This window comes from Podarcis bocagei, assembly GCF_964188305.1.
Source record: "Podarcis bocagei genome assembly, chromosome: 5".
In the NCBI taxonomy this organism is placed as follows: Eukaryota; Metazoa; Chordata; class Lepidosauria; order Squamata; family Lacertidae; genus Podarcis; species Podarcis bocagei.
The window spans coordinates 84,065,196-84,089,777 of NC_138129.1; the positions used below are offsets into that span (position 1 = coordinate 84,065,196).

A 24,582-nucleotide genomic window follows, 5' to 3' on the forward strand; every position below is an offset into this window, starting at 1 on the left:
TTGACTATGGACAAACGTCTTTGACAGATAGTTAAAAGAACAGAAACATATTGATTCCATTGTTCCCTTTCGCTTTTAAAAGGAACAAAAGATTGACAAAATATCCGAAAAATGAAAACTTTGTTGCTAAATCTGCTTTTTTTAAAAAAAAACCTTCATTCATTCATTTAATGAATGCACCACATTTCATATGAGGATCACAAGGTGGTTTACAGTATAAAAACACAAAAATGCATAACATAATATCAAATGAAATAATACTCCCACAACCTAGTTTAAAAGGCCATAGGCTGTTTAATTAGCCAGTAGCCTGCGTGAATAGAATGTTTTTGCCTGCCGATAGGCTATGCAATGAAGGCACCAGGCAAGTTTCCCCAAGAAGAGCATTTCACAAATGAGGAACCCACAAACATGCAGCCCCACCTATAGCCTGCTTTGCGGTAATTCAGTACAAGAACAGATTTAATGCAGAATCTGATACTTGTGACTTGGTATTAAGGCACCAGAGTGATGAGGGTCACTAGACAGACCCTGGAGGTTGAGTGAAAAGTCACCATATGCTAGGACTGGATGAGTCAGTCTATAGAATCATAGAATTGCAGGGTTGGAAGGGACCATGAGGGTCATCTAGTCCAACCCCCTGCAAGGCAGGAATCTTTTGCCCAACCTGGGGCTCGAACCCACGCTCTACTGACTGAGCTATCCCAGGTCCGTGCAATATTTCACATGTATTCATTCATGTGCCCATTCATTCCTTTCCCCACATTAATCTGTTTTTTAAAAAATCAAAATCATATTTAAGTAACTATTTTATGTGCATTCTATTCTAAACTAACTTTGTGCTAAAATATTAATCTTAATGCATTTCGGGTACATCTAAACTGTCCAATTGCATTCCAAGCTGCACATTAGTTCCGGTGGTATGGATCAGGTCTGCTCACAGAGATATAATTCCTCAAGCACCGCTATGCACTGTGTCATTGGATGCCCAGTCATCTGTATACATCTGTCGGATTTAAAAGGTCAGAACACAAACAAGAGTTGTGCAAGCGGCCCTCTCCATAGGTTTTTGTAGTTTGATTTTAATAACTATATATGTGTGTGTGTGTGTGTGTGTGTGTGTGTGTGTGTTCCTGTTGTTCCTTATCTTCCAACATATACATTTTTTGTTCCAGGAAATGTCAGGAATGCCTTCTGGTTGCTTTTGAATAAACATGAAAGACTCCCTTGCAAGACACAGTATTTTAAATAATTACAAAGGAGGAAGTGTGCTTGGATTATAACAGTTTAAGAGTTTTGAAAGGTCAAGAATCTCATGCTGTAATTAACATGCATTATCTTTATCATTGAACCCAAAGTCTTCTGCTATCGCCTACCTCCATTAGGCTTGGGCAGAATTTTAATATGTCTACAGCATAATCTGCTCCTATACACTTAACACTAAGCTGCGCTGCTCAACTGGGATCTAACATTACTCGACACATGTTACTGTTGTCATTTCATTTGTCACTAAAACCTTGTTTACTTGCTTCCTGTTATTAATTATTGGGAACAGGATCCTTTCAGGCTAGAGAAGTAGCTCTTTTAACTCCTGTCTAGACTTTTCAAGGGAAATATTGATGAGCCCTTTCATGTTTCTGCTAAACCAGAGATTGAGATAACAATGTGTTTTAGTGCAAACAATGTAAAGCCTCATTATTTCTTGCCAAAAAAATATATCACCGCAACTCCTACCCTCCTTATTAGTCACTGGAGCAATAATTTCTTACATAGTTGGATACTTCCTCAGTTTGCCAGACTGATTAATTAACGGCTCACAGCAGGAGCTCAGAACTGAACAACCTACAGAAATTGTAAAAGATCAGCATTACTAGTTCATAAAATATTGGAATAGATCCCCATGTAGAAAGGAAGGAACAGTGTTCTGGGCATTCTTTGCTTTCATGTGACCATTCTAAAGTCACCCATGCTTTCCTAAAGATTCCTGGATGGTAAGTGAAGATAATTTGAGTAAAAAGAAAAAGGCATCTTTGCTCTAATGCCCTGAAGAGCCGTCCTTTCTGTGGAGAAGATATGGGAATCTTAAGATTCCGAACAATATTTGTAAAAAAAGGTTACAGCAACTTTGTCTACTGCAGTCTGCAGATATAGCACGCATTTGTCTGAATTCAAAGAACTGTGTGAATACTTATCCTATAGCTTGCAGTTCGTTTAGTGGATTTTCTCCTAAATCCAGCCCACTCCCCTCCCCACTTTGACTATTACTGTCTGGCAGTTCTTTTTAAAAGCTTTTGACTCTCTCCAGCTATGAGAGTTCCCCTTTTCTAAGCCCCTCTAATAGTGCTGAGTGGACAAAAAATTACAGATGCGGGAAAAGCTGACAAATGACTGCTCGGTCCCTCCTCCTCCCTGCCTTTCCAGTGCCTCGACAGTCAAAGCTTCTGCCAAAACATGCCTGAAAGCTAGCGAAGGAGACAAAGGCACAAAGATCCCATTTGCTCGAGGAAAATAGACTTCATGTGTAAAACACCAGCAAGAAGAATACAGAGCTGGCAAGATGTCCAAGGCTTCAGAGGCAAAATGCAGGGGAAAGCATTCTTAGGAAGATGAGAATTGTATATACTAAGCTCAACAAAATAGCTGCAAAGAGGGACACTTTACAGGCATGATAGCTTCCATGAAGAAAGACTGAATAGAGTTTTATAGAGCACACTCTAACCTTTTACTTCAGGCTGTTCATGATCTTCGCCAAATAAATATTTTTCAAGCATGCAACAAGGAAACTCAATATATGAATTATGCAGATAAAATAATTTTGCATATATTTCCAGAACTCAGTTGATTCCTTTACAAAGCAGAGGTGGAGGCAGCAATCCTGTACACACTATCTTAGCTAAATCTCATTGATCTCGGTGAGATTTACTTCTAAGTAGACATGCTTAAGATTGCATTGTTAGGCTCTTAGAATTTGTGGTGGTTTCTGCAGTTAAGATGGCAAAGCAGGGCTGGAAAGGAAGATCACAGAGAACAGAGATGAGGCAATGGGGACTGGGGGAAAAAGAGAATGAAGATGTCAATGTCATAAAACACTTTCTGTATGATACTACAGATTTTCCGTAAAGGAATATCGAAAGATGAAGACTGGTACTTGTTATACAAATAAGGCAAATCTGAGGATGGCCATAAATTTCATAAATATCTGGCTGAAAAGCCCTAGAGGTTTACCACATCTCCTTCCTTCCCAGTCCCCCTAGCCATAGCCCTTGCCCATAGATAACCAGTTCTTCTTTTCACCACTATTTCTACTTAGATGCCCATTTTAGCTTAGTGAAGTTGTTGTTGTTTTTGGCATATAGTTCCTAGACTATATGCTTTGTGAGACAGTAATCAGGGGCCTCCAGGTGTTTTTCTACTCAGATGTTGTTGCTGCTCCAATCAGCATGGCCAGTTGTTAGGGTAGGGGGAGTTGCAGTCCTACAACATTTGGGCAGCCACAAGTTTTCCATAGCTAGTTACAGGAGTCGTCTATTTAAAGGATTTTGTCAGTGAGACTAACCTGCAAGTTCTTTTTAAAAGCTTTTGACCTACTGACTGTTAATCTACTTACTGCCACCAAGACGTGTATCACAACTAGTTGAAAGAAAGATGGCTGACCCTCCATTTTCAAAACGGCACATCAAATTTTGAAATATTGCTATTTTATCAAATTTAACTATTTATTTATTTCACTATGGACAGCATAATGCATTTGGTATGGGGGAAATGACTTTATTTGCAATGTTTTGCAAGAACTAGTTTCTAACGTATAAATATTTTTCTCCCTTTTGTTAATTTTCTCATTTTCCTTTCCGTAATATAAATCTGTATCTGTTTTTCTTATATTAACAACAACAGTGAAATCTGGGTAATTCTGCTTGAACAAAATATAAGAATTCAAAGTTTCAACTCAGGTCCACAAAATTTCTTGGGACTGGGGTGTTCATAAATCTCAAAATATTTGTATTTATTGTATGTCTTCCTCATCATGAGTCATAGCAACTGTTGTTTTTTTATTGTAAGATTACATTTGCCGAGTTGCTTCATATCAGAAATTTAAATGCACCTTTCATGACAAGAGTTTTTAGTTGCTCAGTTTTGAAGACTGTTGTTGGCATCCATCTGTCTTGAGAGACAATGGAAGAGTGCACCATCAGGGGTAAAGTCAAAACTGTTTCACTTATAGCACTTGCTGGGGCTGTAGAGACCAAAACGGGAGAGACATGTTTTATTGCAGCTGGGGCAGATGAAGGAGTCTGGTTTGGCTGGTGCAGATGCACCATGGTATTTCTTCTTTCTATGCTCCTCCCAGTAGACATTTCTCCTCTGGTCATTGCTGTGGATACACTACCTGGCTGTCTGTCTGCAGGCACTGCGGTCGTATGCAAAGGATTCCTACATAGAAGGGTTAATGTTTTCAGCCTTCATGTCACATTTACAGACATCTTTTTAACACAGAGTTGGTCTGCCAACAAGCCTGGTGCCTGAGGCCAGCTCCCTGTAAAGGATGTCCTGCGGGATCCTGCCTCCCCCCCCCCCCATGTACATGACCAAGCAAGTGTAGACATCGCTGAGATAGAAGTGCGAACATGCTGGGAATCTGGGCTTGGAAGAACACATCTTTGTTTCAGCCTCTGTCCTGTCATGTGATGCCCAAAATCTTCCTTACACAGTGTAAATGGAAGGCATTGCGGCCTTGATGACTGTAACCATTATATATATATAAATATATATGGAATATGGAAATTCAGAAAGAAGCTGGAGTGCTACCCAGAAAAAGTTCCACTGGGCTTCCATGCTATGTTACCGTGCTGCAGATTAAGGCCGTGGTTCAAAACACACAGGGAAGTGTTCCATTGAAACTAATGTGATTTTAGAACTGTAGGTTTTGTATACAAGTCATATCACAAACTCAGATTTTGTTGCAGATTAAGAAAATCACATGCACACACACACAAACACTGGTTTATAGGCAGTGTTCACATAGATGTATGTATGTATAATCTTGTCAGCTAATTAAGGTCATGCATTAACATTGTGAAGCCCAAGTTCATATCTTGGATCATATCTTGATCCAACGAAATAAACCTGGTAAAAATGGCGTATTGAATAATGTTTGATATGAACAGTTACTTTTTAAAAAGTCAATTGTGTAAGTGTGTTGAGCATACTACTACTAGCTTTGGTTTTGAAAGGAGGCCCTTTTGTTAAGTATTTGCAAATTTGATTGACATCTGGAAGTTCTTTGAATCTCTATATAGATTATAACATGGAATATTTTGCTCCTGATGTTCTAATGTCAAGTAGTATTTATTTTAGTGCAATTCTAGAAGTGTCCACTCTGAAGTAAGACCCAGTGTACATGTTATTATACGTACTGAGGCATTTTAATTGCAGACTTAAAGGGTGGGATAAGCAGGAAAACTTCTATTTAATTTTTTTCAACATGTGGCTCCAGTACAGCTAAAATTAACCACGAGAACAATCCGTTGAAACAGCGTTATAACATTCACAGTTTTTAGTTGGACTTCTGAACATCTTAAGCATAAAAGTGAAAATATAATGTGAAAATATAATGTGTAAAATGTTGCAGGTTGGTTATATTCACAGTTTTAAGTTGTGTTACTGAGTAGCTTAAATAAACATACATTTCAAAATGTAATGTATAAAATGTTGCAGGGGTTTCATACGTCCTCATCTCTCCAGGTCACAGATCCTTCTGCTTTCCTGTCACTCAGATGGAGATTTGGAAATGTTGGCATAATGCTAGCCTATACAACTTGCAACCCATCAAAACACGCAAAGCTCACAACCCATGTACAGTACAGGCGGGTGTTACAAACTAGGTTTTATATCAGGGATAAGGAACATCCAGTGCTATGGTCAATCTTGGCTTTCCAGGGGTGGTTGAAGTTAAGGTCATTTCCCCCCAAACCACAGCCACCTGTTTGCTTGGTGATGTCAGCTGATGGGCAGGAGGACACAGAATACTCAATCCTGCTAGATGCTGTTTTGCCAGTGTGTTCCTGCAGGCACCTGTTTTTTCTATGAGAGCATACCAGTGGATTTCATAATGGGCCAATCTCTTTGGCAGAGGCATTGGCCGCAGCTGCACATCATGCTGACCTATGTTTAAGCAAGAAATACACAAGCAGGAAAGAGCTCCAGTGACACCCAGGCTCACAAAATTTTCACTCCCTTCTCTTCTTCCCATGTGGCTGGGTGGAGCTTGGAAGCTTATTCTCCCAGCAACAATGAGCTGACTTTAAGGGAAAATGAATGCAAGAGCTTACAAAGTCCTCCTACTGGCCACAATGCTGAGAGAGGTGTTCAACTCCAAAGCTATCTGCAGCTCCCTAGGTAGGCTCGAACCACCAACCTTCTGGTTAACAGCCAGACACACCGACCCATTACAAGAGTAAACAACTCAACCCTGATATGTGTACACACTGGGTTTACGTATCATGGTAAATCATGGCTTAACATACTTCCAAGAAGCAACAGCAATGCTTAAAAGAAAAGAAAAAAAACCACTTCAAAGAAAGGGGAGTAGGTTACAATAGTAAGTAAGTAAGTAGATATAGTGTGCCTGACAAGCCAAGTTTTATTTTGATTTTTTTAAAAAAACCAACAACCTGTTTTTGCAGTTATTAAAATAAAAGATAGACGTAAAATAATACGGTGAAATATGACTGTGGCGTGACAGATTATTTGCATCATAATTTGCATCACAATTCATTCAATGTTCAATCTGCTATTGTGCTATAGCATACAACTAGGAAAATAGTCATCATTGTGACATCTGATGCAAGGAAAAGGAGAAAAAGCAGGTTTCTGTGCTATAAATTCCTCTGGAGGTGTAGGCAGTATCACTCCACTCCCATTGCACCCCCTGTGAAGGCTAGGTTTTGGGTTGTTTTTACTACAGGCTCCCCAAATGCTTATATTTTTCCCCATAGGAAGGAGTGGGAATTATTCACAGACATGAGATAAAGAAAAGGTACACTTGAGGAAACCATTGGAATTAGGTGGGCAAAGCTTGTTCTTTGTTAGAGTGGCCATGGAGCCCTCTCTACAGAGAACAGTCCTTTATATTGCTGGGCTGACCTCACTGTGTTACTGCTAGTATACAAAGCCTTTAACAACTTGGGTCAGCTTACCCCAAATGTGCCAACTAGACTGCTACAGTTGGTGGAACTGGCACTTTTACACATGTCACATAGTACCTGCAATGCATCTGTAAGAACTCGATCATTTGGTGTGATGATCACCAACACTTTGGACCTTCCTACCTATTGATATCAAGCAGACTATCTTACTACATTTTTAACCTTCTTAATGTTTTAAATTACAGCTGTGGGTTGTTGTTTTTTTTCCTTTTTAGTGGAAATGTTATTGTTTTACTGTGGGTTTGTTTTTGTTTTTTTGGTTAACCACTTTGAGGTTCTTTTACAATCAAGCAGTATATAATTTTTTTGTAGTTTAAATAAACAAATAAACAAATATTACAAGCTCTTGATGGGGTTCCTCTCTCCTTGAAGGAGCAGGTGTGCAGTTCAGAGGTATTCCTGGAACCACTGTTATCACTCGAGGCCCAAGTGGCCTTGGAGGCTGGAAGTGCCTGTGCCAACCTTTGGGCATTTCTAAAGGATAGGCTGGCTATTTTGGTACTCATCCTCTTGTGACCTTCAAGCTGGACTACTGCAATGTGCTGTATGTGGGGCTGCTCTTGAAGACGAGCTCATACACATATACTGGTTGCAATTGTCCAATTCAAGTTACTTGCTCTGATGTTTAAATGGTCCAGGACCCAAATATCTGCAAAGATACCTTCTTTCAAATCAGCTTGCATGTGCTCTTAAGTTCAGGCCCACTGGGTAGTCCCTTTACAGGACAAAGAATGTAGTGTTGGAACCAGGGGGAACAGCCTTTTCAGTAGAGGCTCCTCACATGTAGAACTTTCTCCCTGCTGAGGTGCATCTGGTCCTATCACTTTGTAGTTTTGTGTGGCTGGATAAGATGTATCTTTTTGGGCAAGCACTTGGAGGAGAAGAGACTTGTTTAGATAAATGAATTCATTGCTGCTGTTGGTTTTTAGTAAAGTGCTCCTTTAGTGAGTTGTGTTTTGTATCTTAAGGGCTGTGTTATTTATGGAGTTTATAGATTCTTTTTATCTAATTTGACTTTGTTGTAAATCGCCCTGTGGTTTGTTCATACAGCAGAATATAAATCATCCAGACTAAATAAATACATAGGAAAGAGACAGATACAGAGGTTGCATGTTCAAGCAAGCACTCCTGTGGTGTCCTCCAGATGTTGTGAAATTCAGCTCCTGTCCTTAACAATGGCAGCAGCTGATGGAGGTTGCAGCCTGCCACATCTGGAGGGCACCACGCTGGCTATTCTTGCTGTAAGATGTCCCAAGAATTAAGCTGGGGTTGGGCATCCCTACAATGACTTTCTCCTTCATCTACTAGCAGTCTTCCTTGCTATGGTGAAATGGTGATTAATGAATTAATTTCCATGTACATATCTTAAGGTGATGTACAAAACATAGTGCTGCACAAAATATATAACTACCAAACGTCTTGGGAATCAAGCCTGCTCTGTTCTGAATGGCCCCACCAGGAGTTCTCTCAACTTGAATGTGATAGAATGTTCAGAATTCAGAACAAACAAAATGTGGCTTAGTTGCAGGACCTGCAGGAGTGCCTGTAAAAAGTTGTTTTTTGGGGGGTGGGGGTGGGAATGAAGTTTCTTTAAAAGGGACCCCTGAACGGTTAAGTCTGTCACATGCAGAGCATCATCATCCTCTTCATCCTCTTCATCCTCGTCTTCCGCATCTTCCTCATCTCTCTCCCCGCCCTCTCACACACAAACACACTACATCAAACTACATTTACACAAACCTATCTTGTTTACCACACTATTCAGTTTGCCCCCACTGTCAATATATTTAAATGCAATCTGAAGACTTTTTTGTTTGCACTGTTGTTTGGTTCTTAATTATTTTGTGCTGTGGGTGTAGTCCCTTAGTTAACTATACTGCTGCTCTGCTGTATTTTATTATAGTGGAGTAATTTATATTTATGCCTTACTGTATATGGCTGTTTTGACAATAAATTATGTGAAGCCACCCTGTGCTCCAAAATAAAGGGTAGAGCATAAAAATAACAAATAACTATTTCATGATGTTCCTTTATCCACACTGCTTCTGTTAATACACAGAGAGATGTGTATTAATTATGTTTTCTTTCTTTTCCCAGATGAATTGGAAGAGGCAGACGAGTGACAAAGTTGGCTCAAGGCAGTTGGTCCAGCATCTTCTGTGTCTGCTCACAAGGAGCCGATGAGGCATGTTATCAGTCCTTCAAGATGCAATGCAATGGCCTCTTCTGCCATTACATTCTTAGAAAAAGGCACAAGTAAGTTGTTTCTGTGAACTGTATCCAAATGCACGTGTGGTGAGGAATATTCATCACTAAAGACACCATGCTTGATTTTTTAATGCTGAATTTGATATTGCAATTTCAGGATTTTGTTTTTACAATGGCATTTCTAGTTCTTGGTGCTGCAGAGATCCGTTTGTTTGGGCATACAGGAGTAGCTGTTTGTTTTTAAACACCCTCAAAGGAACTTAGAATAAAAGCCACCAAAACAAAGTTTAAAAGCCTCACAATAAAAAGCAATAAATGTTGCATTAGCAAAAGAGATTGAAAACAAACAGGCTAACCATGTCCTTCAATGTGTTTGCAGTCTCTAGTAACACATATTTCATCTAACCTCCCTTCAGCCATCTCAAAACCTAGGAACAGCATGAGCACTACACCACTGAGCAGCTGAGGATAGCCTGGTACAAGAACTATGTATCTTTGGTACATTGCTTATTCTAATAAGGAGCCATCCTTCTCCAACCTGTTGCACTTCAGATGTTTTGAGCTACAGGTCCTATTAGCCCACAGCCAGCATGGTCAACAATCAGGGGTGGTGATAGCTTTATCATTGAGAAGGCTGCTTTGTGCCATTTTATATTCCCAGCAGGTTGTGCTTTGTGTGATTGAAAGTCTCTGAGACTACCTACTTTTTCTGCATATATACAAAGCATATTTAGGAAGTTTCCTCTCCATCCCATCCTACTTCATCAAAAGGGAGGAAGGGATCTACTCGTTTCAAAAAGCCTCACTGAGTGGTCAGACAGGCAGTCTGGAACTCAAGAATTATAGGTGAAAGGAATGAAATGAAGGCCTGAAAGCTATAATTTATCTTTTTGTGGTGTCATCAGAAGCAGCTGTTAGAGGCAGGCAAATTAAAGATTTAGGCTTCCTCGGACAGCTAGCTCAGGAACGGAAAACTACTGAAAAGAACAAACAATTTGTGCCTATCTAAAAAAACTTCAGGATCTTTTGACCTGCCTGGTTTGTTTTCTTCTCATCTTAGCTGTTCCTCTGGCTACACTGCTCCCCATGTATGGCCACAGATTGCAACCCTATACTATTCCCCCACCCCACTCCATCCAAGTACTACTACAGCAAGAAGCAATGAGAAGCAAAGGCTTGGCTCCCAGTGCTGTCACCATCTTAAAGTTCACTGGGCTGCTTTTCAATGGCATGTGACAGGCTGCTTACATACAAAGTGCCCATGCACAACTCTTAGCATTTCTAGGTAGCACTATGGGGTGTCTCTGTGGTGGTTAACTAACATCTGCCTTACCTTTTTTGGGGAGGGGGGAACCACTGAGGTTACTTGAAGGAAAAACATTTTTTTTACATACAAATTGTAACTGCCTCATAAACTGGAAATTATATAAAGCCGAAATCCCAAGTCTGCGTACTTTAAAGTAAACTCCATCAAGATCAACAGGACTTCTCCAAGGGGAATACAGTGGTACCTCAGGTTACAAACACTTTGAGTTACAGACTTCACTAACCCGGAAGTAGTACCTAGGGTTAAGAACTTTACCTCAGGATAAGAACAGAAATCATGCCGCCGCCGGCCCTATTAGCTAAAGTGGTACTTCAGGTTAAGAATGGTTTCAGGTTAAGAACGGACCTCTGGAATGAATTAAGTTTGTAACCAGAGGTACCACTGTATATTCAGGGTTGCAGCATTAATGGGAAATATACTGCTATTTCTGTATCAGATTCCTGACACGTAGGGCAAAGCTTGTCCCACCCCAAAAGCTCTTTGCCTCTGCTGCGCTCCTCCCAGGGTCCCCCCCCCATGCAATTATCGTTATTTATTTGCTTGTTTATATGATTTCTGAGCCACCTTTCATCATAATCTCCCGGTATATATAATCTATAAATACTCTTAATGTATCATTGTAGTATAAAAACAACCGGCAGACAATAACCAGTAAAACCATTTCAATCAAAACAGAATGGAACAGCATAGTATAGTATGTATGTGCGTTATCAATATCAATATTTATTAGTCCCTTTTCTCACAAAGTGACCCAAAGGGACTTACGTTGAAAGCAATTAAAAACAACCTAGTAAAAACCTAGTGAAAACCTAAAAACCTAGTAAAAACCTAAAAACCTAGCTTGACAGCTCCTGCCCAACCAAAAGAGGTCTTCAAATTAAGGGTCAAAAAAGCCTGAATAAAGGGGGGGGGGATACCTGTATGTGTGGCACCCCACATGTTCAGTCCCTGACTGTTCCCATATCGAGTTAGGAAATGAATATAGTCCTCTGTGCAGAGCAACCCTGATAAAGCAGAGTTCAACAATGTGTGAGGTACTCTATTCACATTCAAGCAAACATGAATTAAAAAAAACAACCCCTACGGTCTCAACCCCTGTGCTCAACACAGGTAAAGTTGCAGACTTAGTGCACATGGCAACACACACAGAGAGATTTCAGGGTTGGGTCTTGAATATGCGCATCTGCCTCCCATCCACTGATGCAGCATTCAGAGGATGAGGCAGATTCATGGACATGCCTCGTGTTGGCTAACCTGATTTTGCAGCAGCTAGTATTCCCATGTTGTAAATGACCTAAGGCTAGATAAAGACTTTCCTGAGGCCCCCTCCTAGTGCATTCATGGCCAAGGGGAGATTTGAACCAATGGGATGGCGGGGGTTCTGTCTCACAGCCCCCACCCTTAGCCATAACACCACATCGTCCTTGTCCAAAATGAGCAGCTAGCTATTCAGCATGGTAGCGGAACACGATGCAATGTCTCGCTAACCGTTCCGTGCTTGTACGTTTTAGCAGATCGTGAGGAATGTTTTACAAAGCAGGGAAAGTGAAACAAAGAGAAAAAAACATATTCGTTCAAGCGGGGGGGGGGGGAGTTGGTGATTTGTTTGCCCCCTTCGTATGCCGGCTGTTTCTACACTAGAGGATAAATAGCTGCTTTTATGTTGAACAATGCTTACCACATTCGCTGACAAGCAATTGCTTTCTCTCTGTTTAGTCAACCAGGCTTCCAGATAAAAGAAGTTTGGAAAGAAGAGGGGGTGGGTTTTCTTTCCCCTGCAGTGAGGAGAGACAAAACAGCCACAGTATTTGTGCCTTGTCCGTTGCTTAAGCAAGGACTGAGCTGAATATCTCTAGTAAAAGTTTTGTTGCTGTTTATATCCCCCCCCCTCACTTCTTGCCATGTCTACACATAATCCAGGCTGGGTGTGAATGCTAACATTGGCCTTCTTCAGCCGTCTCATATATATTATTTGGTGGTGAGTTTGTTAAAAGCTCTACACTCCACCTTTACAAAAGAGAACTACTAGAGGAGGCGAGGGGAGTCGGCATTTTTCCACAGATCCTTCTTCTATGAATTCTTTCAAGTAAAAAGAGAGCCCCCACACCCTGATTAAGGTAGAATTAAGGCCCCTTCAGACTGCTGAGATTTAAGCTCTGGCTCCATTTATGGCTGGGTTTTGTTTTTTGTTTTTAACACACACACTATGGACTAGACTGTGATACAAGGGTATGCATCATGAATGTGCATCATACCATCTGTCTGTTCCATTTGTCCATGTGGTTCTGCAGTCAAAACAAATCCGTCAACCCAGATTTGCTAGTGGTGGGTTGCCTAGGAGCCAGGATTACAGCATTGCTCTTGCGTGATGTGTGTGTGTGTGTGTGTGTGTGTGGTTGCTGTCTTTCATGATATTGCTTGCCTCTTCAATTATGCCCCCCGCCACACACACACACACGCACACACAAATCTCAGAAGACTTTTGAAAGCGTTTCAGGAAGCATATCCAATTCCTCTTAAGAGAGGCTCAGAAATGCACCCAATTTGGAACAGGGAAACTGAGGAACAATGATTCATGTGGCTTATTATTCCTTGATGTGCAGATGAATATGATTTATTTGGTTTCTTACCTGCCATTCACCACAATTTAAAGGACAATTTAGAATATTTAAAACAAATTGTAGCCACAAGAATAGGGTGGTTCTTCAAAACACACATCTCAAGTGACAAAGGAATCTTCAGCATTCACCAAAAGCTGTATAGTGGAGTGGATATGCCAAACACAACTCTGTGGGAAGGAAATCTCACTACTTAGGTGCTGCCACAGAGAATTTCCCTCTCCACCACCCTTCTGAGGGCAGTGGAACTACCAGGAGAGCTTCTTCTTGCTGATCTTAACATATCATGAAGATGATGGCAACAGTGATGTATGAGGAAAGCCAGACAGATGTTCTGAGTGGGCCTGTGGAAAAGTGATAGGTTGCTGACTCTTTTATTCCCAATCTGGCAACTTCATATTGTGCAGGCTATATCTCAAATGGACTTAGATATTTTATATGGAAATCTTGTTTGGAAAGAGCTTACATCTATAAGCTCCATGGGTAGGCTGAAGACAGATGGAAGTTCTAGGAAGATAGGTTAATGTCAAGAGGCCTACTAGTTACTTACATAGGTAGCACTCTGAAATACTTGGTCATGTTCAGCACCTCTGCTCTCTCCCCAGTTTCAGCCTTCATCAAATGCTATTTGCAAAGGGTGGGTTAGTGACTGCTCTTGTCATTCTCCGATTGGCTCTGTCTTCTTTCTGTCTTGCACATGTGCAAATGGTGCTCCCCAACATCAAGAAAGGCTAAATTGTATCCACATTTCCATTTTGCACTGCCAGAAAGAAAACATCAAAGATTTGATCCTGCATGTCATATGACTGCCTTTCTGCAAGGCAGAGAACCCAGCGCAGAGGGAGACAATTTATCTAGATAATCCAAAAATGGAGGCTACGAATTCAATTCAAAGTTAATTTTGTGTTGCATTACGGAACAGCCTTTATTACATCCTGAGTTGTATTCAAGGTAGTCCCTGGTTCCATCAGTGCAAGGACTTCTCCTTGTTCAATGAACCGGTCTTCTCCATTCCACCTCCCACTTGCTTCTTCCATTGATTCTGGGGGTTCCCCCTGCCTTCTGCTGCAGATTGGGGCAGGCAGCGCAAGATGTAGGTGGGCTGGGCGAAAGTCCTGCTGCCATAGTGCTAATCTTTGCACTAGTACAATTATTTTGTTGAATATCTCCTCATGTGTTCATTCAGTGATTTGATAAAGCTATGACTTGCACAGCTAATCCTGCATAACTTTACTTAGAAGTAAGAGCCAGGAAGTTCCATGGAGCTTACCTGGAAGCCATTGTAGATTCGATGGCACTGTTAGTGTCTATCGCTTCACAGCACTGTGGTCTAAGATGTCTCGTAAGTTTAGGGTATCACATTCCCATGGCTCCCAATCGCCTGTTGTGTGATCTGCTTTTAAAACTGCCACATGTCTATTTTTAACTGCCGTTGATTTTGCTTGTCGGCTCAATTTTGTTTTTAGATTTCATTTCGTCTTGCTTTTAGCTAGTACTTTTCATCCTATTTCATCTCGTGTACCATTGTAGAAAGGTGGGGAATAAATTCATAAATAGCCTGTGATTTCCCCTTATTCATTCATACTATACATACTCTAACTCATACTGTCCTCCACTGAGGAACAGTGTTTGCGTATTACATATTCACCCCACCCCACACACTCAGTTCATAGTGACTTTCCCCCCTCCCACCTCAGCCTCAATGGAACAGCCAACTCAGGTTGTGCATATAATTCTATAATTCCTCTCAAAGGAGCCCAGGACGGTTAATGAGAAGTCCCATAACAAAGGGGGCTATAGGTTGAAAGCAAAGAAGTGGAGCATGGGAAGAGGCCTTATACCAGGTCAGTATTGTCTTCTCTGACTGACTGTCGGTGGCTCTATGGATCACTAGCACCACTTTTTTAAACTAGATTAGTTCAGGCACTAGTTTCCTTTGTGATTAGGGAGAGTGCGGGTCCACTGTGTGTTCTCTTGTTCCATCATGTCACCATGCCCATCTCTGGACTCCCATGCACATTAGGACCAGGTTCTACTAAGGAGGTGTGCTAGTGGGAGCCAGTGCAGGTGGTCCTGCTTCTGCAATGTGACTTTCCCCTCTCCTCTCTTGCCCACTCTGTGTTTCCCCAGATTGGCTCTTGAGAACCCACAGAACACCACCCCAGATTGGCTCTTGAGAACCCACAGAACACCACATGGAGTGTGGGAGATTGCTCCCTTGGGCTACTGGAAAGCATGACATTGATGCTTCTCCAAGTTTCCCTTGTGATTAGGGAGGGTGGGAATGCATTGGCAGCTGCTTCTCCCATCATGTCAGTATGCTCATCCCCGGCACACTATGTGCATGGGATAACAAACAGGTGCAGTAGGGAGCCTACAGCACTTACACAAGCTCCTCACTTGAGTCAGACCCCCTGATCCTCACTTGATTTAGACCCCCTGTTCTATTGTGCAGGGCTTACCCCATGCACAAGAAGATCAAACCTATCCATTCTTAAGAAAATCAGCCCTGAGAGCTCACTGGAAGGACAGATCCTGAAGCTGAAGCTCCAATACTTTGGCCACCTCATGAAAAAAGAAGGCTCCCTGGAAAAGACCCTGATGTTGGGAAAGATGGAGGGCACAAGGAGAAGGGGACGACAGAGGGTGAGATGGTTGGACAGTATTCTCGAAGCTACCAGCATGAGTTTGACCAAACTGCGGGAGGCAGTGGAAGAAAGGAGTGGCTGGCGTGCTCTGGTCCATGGGGTCACAAAGAGTCAGACAGGACTAAATGACTAAACAACAACAACTACCCCATGCAAGTACCACAGGCTCTGAGAGCCAGTGTGGTGTAGTGGTTAAGAGCGGTAGTCACGTAATCTGGGTAACCGGGTTCGCGTCTCCGCTCCTCCACATGCAGCTGCTGGGTGACCTTGGGCCAGTCACACTTCTTTGAAGTCTCTCAGCCCCACTCACCTCACAGAGTGTTTGTTGTGGGGGAGGAAGGGAAAGGAGATTGTTAGCCGCTTTGAGACTCCTGAAGGGGAGTGAAAGGCGGGATATCAAATCCAAACTCTTCTTCTTCTTCTTCTCTGTGCTGAAGATGTGGATGGCAGTGAGCACAGCAATGACAATGTGGACAGCATTCCCTCAGTCTCCCTCACTGAATTTTAATTTCATGGGGGGGGGGCAACTACTTGGATAGGTCTTACAACAGGCATAGGCAAACTCAACCCTCCAGACGTTTTGGGACTACAACTCGCATGATCCCTAGCTAACAGGACCAGTGGTCGGGGATGATGTGAATTGTAGTCCCAAAACATCTGGAGGGCCGAGTTTGCCTATGCCTGTCTTACAAGATGTCAGGAATTGAACATCAACCCTTCTAAATGCAAAGTATGTACTCTATATACTAAGTTATAGGGTCTGTGGAGGTGGGTATGGAGAATGCAAACATGGCAGAAGTTTCATTGCCTAAGTGGAACTTATTCCACTTATGCAGTGACTTCAGTGGATTCAACCCACCGGTCTCAAATGCTATTTTTTTATTATCAGCAGTTCATTTTTAATGTGCATTAAGAATGCTTTTATTAGTGTCCTAAGACTGTAATGAATCATACTTGGGGTGTGATTGTCACCAGTCCTTCAGCATTTATTCACGGCTGCAGCGGCAAAGCTCTTTTGTTTAGCTTTGTTAATGGATCAAAGATTTCCAGATGTGAACAGAAGGAAGTTCACATTACTAGGAGAGCAGCGACTTTGTGCAACACAATCAAAAGAGTGTGAATTGTTTGGTAAGCCAGCAGGCAGCCAGCAGCTTACAAAGCTTTAGAATCAAAGTATGTAGAATTATTGCACACCTGGGGCATGATATGGTCAGAGTTATGCAGCTGAAGTCCTATTGATTTCAATCAATGGAATTTGAGCACTTGTTTCCCATTGAAATCAATGGAACTAAAGAGGGCTTAACTTTATATTGATTGTGCTGTTGTTTCTTAGTTGCGTGTGTATGGGGGGGGGGGAGAGAGGACACAAATTTTCCAAAAGATTTAACCAACATTACAAAGACTAGTTGTTTGAATTTTTGAGGATTAGCCAGGTTAATAGAAAATTACATCAAATCCTAAAATGGAATTCATTTGAAACTTCCATCTTAAAACTGTAAAATATCCCTTCATCCATTAAGTATGCTAAATAATAATAATAAAAAATTACAGTAAGTATTTCTACTGTTATTAAAAAAAATAGTTCAGTTGACTCACTTGCTGTGCATGAACTTTATAAGCATCAGCAGATATTATGGGATGGAATCCCTTGTTTTTCTGCTGGAACACTATCCTAAATATGTGCAAGTCTGTGTAGAAGTGACAGCAATAATTTGAACTGAGAAAGAAGAACATAATCTTCAAAGAGCATTGTGTATCTAAAGTATAAACTATCATCTCCATAATGCTCACTTCAGAGACTACTAAATGATAATCTGAAACTGCAATCCTGTAGCCACTTACATGGGACTAAGTCCTTTTTAACTCTATGGGACTGACCTCTGAGTGGACTTTGTGCTACTTGAAAACCTTAAAAATAAGATTTCTTACATTGCGTGATTCATTTGTTTTGATCACTAGTTCCCCCGCACCAGGTTATATGACTTTTGGGTTTGTGTCATTTTTCAGTAAACCATTTCACCTTTTTTAATGCCACATTATTGGATTATTCTTTTTAGCTGAAAAGAAAACGGGACATGTACAGCAGATGATAAAGTAGCAGTGGCTGAGAAAGAGAATTGTAGGCAGATTGTATTTCGGTGGAAGGGGTAAAAATATTTTTAGAATACTTAGATTTCTCAATCAATCACCTCCTTGAAAAAAGTTGGATATTCAGGCTTAGATATTACTATGCCTTACACAATATAGACAGTAGTTGCATATGAGCTATGTGTCTCTTTCTGCATCCATACTCCAGGATTTTAGCTCTAGTAGGCTCAGAGTGGAATCTTATACGAGTCTGCATGGAAGTCTCATTGAGTACAGTGGGATTTACTTCAAGGTAAGTGGATGTAGAATTGCAACCATGATTCTAAACATATTTGCTCAGAAGCAAAACCCACTGTTTTTAGGATTGCATCTTCCAGTGTTTAGAAGCAAAATGGATGAAACCTGCAGATAGAACAGAAAATTGCCATAGGCTAACATAAGATATTATTTGAAGAATGTAGAAATCTGTAAGCAGTGATCAGAGAGCTGAATAAAGAAGTATAATTCTGATAGCTACGTGGACCACTGCATGTGTATATAATAAAATGGAAAGCCATCTCATGGCTGAAAAATCCAAAAATGTGTGCACATTTAGGAACATTTAGAACATATGAATGGGATGTCCACTAGCCCAGCCACCACCTTGTCCCTCTGTTTCTACAAAGCATTTGATCTCCAATTTTCTGAGTGTTGAAGGATGCCTTCCAGACTGTAAATACAATTTCAAACTGAAATGTGCAAATTAAGTAAATATACAGTTTTGTAATCTCAGCTGTGGAATATGTGCTTTTCTATTACAAAATGTAGTTTTTTCCTAGTTCAAAATCCCAGGTTACTTTTGGTTTTATTTACAATGGACTAATGCAATCCGTGACTTGCTATCCTTTCATCTATTAGAAATATGTTACCCATGAGTCAAACAATTGAAAACAGTCGTAGCATATTTAAATAGGTGCTGTAATTTGTGGGAAACCTATGCAGCTATTGATATATGTACCTATCAGTTCTGATATGCCACATCTAGCCTTTTCTCCCCATTTCTCTGTACATCTCTTCATCTTCCACCTAGGCAAGCAAGAGGATGCATTATAGCCAGGCAAAAGCACTCAAGGGGGATGCAGAGCAGGGCTGGTGATGGGTGTGGTCTGGGAAGGGGGTGTGGACTTGGGAGCATCTCAGCAGCCAGGCATAGAATACTGAAGGGCTTTAGGTTCTCCTCCTTTGGCATAAGACATTTTGGAGCCTAATGCAGAGCATTAAAATGGCACCGCGTGCTGATAATAATAATAATAATAATAATAATAATAATAATAATAATAATAATAATACAGCAATAACTAAACTGCTGATGATTTTCTACCTTTTAATGGTAGCCTCGATTTGTCATACTTGATGAACTACTTCTGTAGCTGGAGGAACTGGGCCAGTGTTTCTCAAACTGGGGTCCCCAGCTGTTGTTGAATTACAGCTCCCATGATCCCTGCTAGCTAGGGATGATGAGAGTTGTAGTCCAAGAACAGCTGGGGACCCCAATTTGAGCAGCACTGAACGAGGCTCCGTGACCATATACAATTTGGCGAATGGTGACATTCACGTTGAAATGCTTGAAATGCATTTTCTCACTTTTTGAAAACACAAGACTGCTGGCAATCAATCACTTTCACCACATTTCATGCGTTTGCTGTAACATATCCAAAAATGTATTCAGGTCATGAACATGCTTTTTTTGTGTACAGATGGATGTCAACATAAGAGCATAAGAATAGCTTTTTAAATGCAAACCCACCCAAGGTCCAACGAAATGCTTTTTGGGAAGCCCGGAAGTGGGGCATGGATACAACAGCATTCTCTCCACTCAGCAACTGGGGAAAGTCAGAGCTAGCTAGCAGGGTTGGGTTGTGTGTCTGGTGCTGCGAGTGGATTCCTGCTCCCTGGTTCTTGAATGATGCCCACTTCAGATGACTAATGTGTGAAGTTAGCTCTAGTGGAAGACCTGGGCAATGGCATTATAGGCATCAAACTCATCACAGATCAAATGTTTGAATAAAACCTCAGCTGCCAAAATTATTTGCACTTTTCATTCTCCGCAGAATTTAATTATACTGTCGTTAATTGGCAAGGGCAGGCTAGGGTTTAATCTAATAAATATGGAAAGGCGATCAGATCCAAAGATAGACCAAGTTCTTGAAAGCACTTTTAGCAGCACTTGCCCTCTTGATTTTGAACATCATGGGCTTTGAAAAAACAAACACAACACTCTGCATTACAGCCACGATCACTAAAATGGTTCGGATGCGTTGGGAGTCTAAGAAGAAGCCATTGTTAAATAGTGCAGATATGTATGTGGGGGATTTGAGTAGGAGTTAATCAAATCATTCAACCATGGCCTATTTCTCTACTAAAATAATATATAGTCTGACAACAGAAAGGACAGCCAGGGCTCGATCTGCCATTACAATCTCCATTCAGTCTGTTGGATTTCTGCATTGCTAAAATCTCTGCCTGTTGCATAAGCTTTTCCTGTATGCTCCAGTACTCTGTGGCAATTAAATGAGGCTCAGAAAGGCAGTTTTTGACCTCAATTTGTTGGTTTTCATCAACTTAAAAAGTTTGACCTTAAGGATTTTCTTGGGGGTGGGGGAAACATTCCTATCTGTGCTACATACCATGCGTTGTTGCATTATCCTATAGAAACAGCTGCTGTGTGGAAGATTAACTGTGCATATTTTCAAACACAGGACTGTGACTCAAAAACATAAAAAAGAAGTACCCTCCATTGCTTTCTCACATTACACTGTAGGAGAGGCATGGATGCTCCCTTGAGTCTCAGGGATATGAAAGCGAAGCATACTTACATAGGCGCCGACTCCATGGGGCCTGAGGGGGCCCGAGCCCCCTCAAAAATTCGTTTGGGGGGGCTCTGCCCCCCAATAATCTTGGGCGCCCCTCCAGCAGAGCGCCACCGCCGCCCCTCCCCCAGCCCAAAATGCACAGGGTCGGGCTGCATGCCTCCTGCCCTCCCTCCCGAGCAAAAGCTCCACCCAATTTCCTTCGGAGCTGATTAATAGGCGCAGCACGCTCTCCCCTATTTGCTCACGAGGAGGCGGCGCCACTTTATCTGCATATTAATGAGCTTATTTATTATTCATGAGCTTTCCCGGGCCCCCCCAATATTTTTTATAAGTCCGCGCCCCTGCATACTTATGAGAACAGAAAGACAGGAAACTAACTTTGGAAACAAACCTTGGCTGGAGGGGTCTCACTGCTGAACTTTGGGTTGCTGCCAAAAGCACAAGTTCTATTTGAGTTCTTCTCATCCCTAGTAAAGTTATTTTTGTTCCAAGACCCTTTGCCTAGCTAACTCAGTGTTGTGGTCTCAGACTGTGGCCTTTGCTGTTCACTGCCACTTGACACTTAAAACACACACCAACAAACCTAGAAATGCTTGAGATTGAACCTGAGCTCTTCTCCATGAAAAAAATATTATTATTATTATTATTAATAATAATACCCTGCCCATCTGGCTAGGTTTCCTGCAACTTCAGATACTTGAGAAATTTGATCTTTCTGAATTCCCTTATGGAATTCCGATGCGGATTGGAATTTAGATAGACACCAAATTTCACACATCTCCAGATGCTGTGGCACAGTTCTTAGTGGTCTAAATGTATTGATGCCCACATTCAAATACGTATTTCAGGTGAAAAGTAACAGTTCAAATACATATTTTTGAGGAGGGAAATAAGCGTTGAAATACATCATATCTTGAGAGGAATTTTGTTTAAGCATTAATTAATGCTGAAGTGGAACAGAATTATTAAAAAAGGTGTGATGAAAGTCTGATGGGTTAGAAACAGATTCATCCACCAGGTAGGTGAGAACATGGTGGGCCTTTTTGTGTGATGCAGCAAGGCTCTTTCTTATGTTCTTATCCAGAGCCGGTGTTTTGCCACCTGAGGCAGACCATAAAATGGCGCTTCTCCTCTGTGCTAGGGTGAGGGAGGAGGGGGTGAGTGAAGATCTACATCAGGAACCAGGGGAGAATTAATATCTGCATTGGGAACAAGGGGGAGGGGACCAGCAGCTTCTCCGATTCACCAAGAAGCTGCTATAGAGATGGCATTGGGAGGGATGCTGAGGAGGCAGCAGATCTGGCCTTCAAGGAGCACACCACAGCTGTCGCTGCCACCATAACAAAAACAATCCCTGGAGGCCATATCTGCTGCCCCTGTGAATCCTGCCACCTGAGGCGGTCACCTTACCTTGCCTCATGGGTGTGGTGGGGTGTGGTCTCCATTCACATTTTTCATTTCTAGACCTCATAACTGCATCATTGTCAGGCGTAGAGGAACAACGCGAGTAAGCTTGCCTAATGGGAGAGAGGAGGTGAACATGGGCTGACTTTTCATTGGCAGCTACATCTGGTTCCGCCCTTGAACATGCAGTGAGAGAAGACTCCAAAACAGAACATTAGCATTTGTGTGTGTGTGTGTTCAGATATGGGAATGATTTGAGAATATGCCCTTGCTTTTAAAATAAGATACACAATGTTAATGAAGGCAGGCAGACTATGACTCGGTATATAATGCATTATCTAAAGACTTGCAGTACAGACTCAGTCTACATCAGTGCAGTGAAATGTGGAGTGTTTGACAACATCATCTGATAGCATAATTGTATCCCTTCCTTCCTGAAATTACACCACTATTCCACAGAACAGACAGACATCTGGAAAACCTACTGCATAAGTAGCAGCTGTGGTTCCTGTGCTAAATTAGGAAGTCAACTGGGTTTCCCCCTGGTTTTGTTACAAACCATTTTTTGTAACTTTAGAGGTATAATAACTATTTGCTAATTTCATCTGTGAAAACAGAATCAGAGAGAGTTATAGCCTGACTTTTCCTTGCACTTTAGAAGGTTTCGCAATATGTTGCATCAATTATTTATTTATTTAAAATATGTTCAGTGTACGAACTCTTGCCTCAATTTTGATAATTTTGTTAGCCACCATTACCTCCAGATTTTGAAAAGGCTGGGACAAAAATTCAAGCAGAGCGTAATTAATATAAGGAATGTGTCGTCATACACTGATGGGCAAAAATGTTAAATAAAAGATAGTAACCAAAAATCACCCTGATTTCGTAAAGAAACAGAATTAAATGAGGACAGATTACTTTTCTCTTTTAACCAGTTTTGTAATCACTGCTCAGCCACTGGAAGAGATTTACAGCTCAGCCCTACACGCGTCTACACTCAGAAGAAAAGTCCTGCTGAAATAAATGAAATAAATGAGTCGAAGGAAGAGGCCACAACTTTATTTGCAGGACTTGTAATGGATGATTGCAGCAAGTGCAAGAAAGCATCCCATTACATATCACCACCATCGTGTGTATTAATTAAAATATTAAACGGGAGCCATAATATTAAATAATAGCTGCATTTTTCAAGTTTAAACACAACAGTGTAGCATCCTCTGTGACATGGTAGAAGTGTCCCATGTTGCTTGTATTCATCAAAAGGTGGTGTATTCTACCACAAACTGAAAAAGCAAAATTTCCAGGGAGGAGAAACCTGAAATTTATGGACATATTTTAGTGGGGGAAACGTCTCATTTGAGGATATCCAGATGTGTGGATTTCAACCACAAGATTCATTTTCTCCCTAAAGCACACCGAAAGTCTTTCTCTTGATTGACACACCAACGCGGCTCCCCCATTGTGATCTTTTATTCTGCGCTGAGTTGTACAGCTTAGGGGCCGGAGCTCATGAAAGCAACCTCCACCTGGAGGCCACTTTAAAGTGCTCCCTGTGGCGACTGTCTCCATGCAGCAAACTGTTTGTGTGCGGTGGATTGCGATGCCAAACGGGGGGTTTTGAGGAAGGATTTCTCTCCATGACACCACAAACCTCCTTAAGAAAACGCAAAGCATCCTCCATGTAAAAGTTATTTTGTGTGCATTGGTGTTTTTTAGATATTTCTGGTACACAAGTGTCCAAGCCCCAGTTGCAGTGGGTGCTTTTAAAGGACAACCCACACAACACAGAGAGAGCTGTTCATACAGTTACAATTTTCCAACACACGTTCCAACTGATGATCGCGGGGGGAATCAAGCATATTAGCCTCAGGCCTTGTGTACCACAAGCCTTTTGGGTTTGGAAGCCCACTCACTTCTGTATGGGCTGAGTGGCCAAGCCTTAAATGTAAGAACAGCCTTGATCTAGCCCAGGGTCCTACTTTCTGAGGTAGTCAACTGGATGGCTCTGGGATCGTCACAAGCAGACAGACATGGTCAAATACATTTTGCTTCCTGAAGCGAAGGACAAAGCAATGCCCCACATTTCATGTACTAAAGCCTATAGGAATGTTATGGATCTCACTGCAGCATTGGCAGTGGGAAAGTGCCCTTTGTGGCATGTAAAAGCAGGATGCTAGGGGTGCTCAGAGGTGGAGCTAGCTGCTCCAACACCCAGAGCGGCCCCCGGGGGTG

The 24,582-nt window shown here is 41.6% G+C and overlaps 1 long non-coding RNA gene across 1 annotated transcript in view; it reads left to right on the top strand.

Annotated features, from left to right (window-relative positions):
- Positions 1–24,582, top strand: part of LOC308587174 — a 98,313-nt gene that overhangs the window by 38,158 nt on the left and 35,573 nt on the right. The window contains exon 2 of the long non-coding RNA XR_014008262.1: positions 9,303–9,461. This is a non-coding gene — a long non-coding RNA (uncharacterized lncRNA). The remainder of the gene's footprint in view (positions 1–9,302; positions 9,462–24,582) is intronic.